The sequence below is a fragment of the Corvus kubaryi genome, unplaced genomic scaffold (genome assembly GCF_017639235.1).
Source record: "Corvus kubaryi isolate FWS band 111438036 unplaced genomic scaffold, C.kubaryi_AGA036_p1.0 36380, whole genome shotgun sequence".
NCBI classification, from domain to species: domain Eukaryota; kingdom Metazoa; phylum Chordata; class Aves; order Passeriformes; family Corvidae; genus Corvus; species Corvus kubaryi.
The window spans coordinates 6,299-6,746 of NW_024580860.1; positions in this window are offsets into that span (position 1 = coordinate 6,299).

Genomic DNA, 448 nt, shown 5'->3' on the forward strand with positions numbered 1-448 from the left:
GTTTCTGCCCCTACAAGGAACGGGAAGGTGCCCATGGATGCCAGGCTTGGGTGTCCCCCCCGTTGGATCGATGTGGTTCCCAAAAAGGCCCAGGAATTCCCAAAAAACACCCGCCAGATCTGGGTGTTTGCCAAAAAAATCCCAAAGTATCCCAAAAAATTCCCCCCCCCCCCAAAAAAAAATTTCCAAAAGTCTCCCACCAAATCTGGGCGTTTCCCAAAAATTCCCAACAAAATCCTCAAAAAATTCCCCCAAAACTCCCACCAGGTGTGGGTGTTTCCCAAAAAATCCAAAAATATTCTCAAAAAAAATCCCAGAAATTCCCCAAAACCTCCCACCAGATCTGGATGTTTCCCAAGAATTCCCAAAAACATTCCCAAAAAACACCCACCAGATCTGGATGTTTCCCAAGAATTCCCAAAAAAATTCCCAAAAAACTCCCACCAGA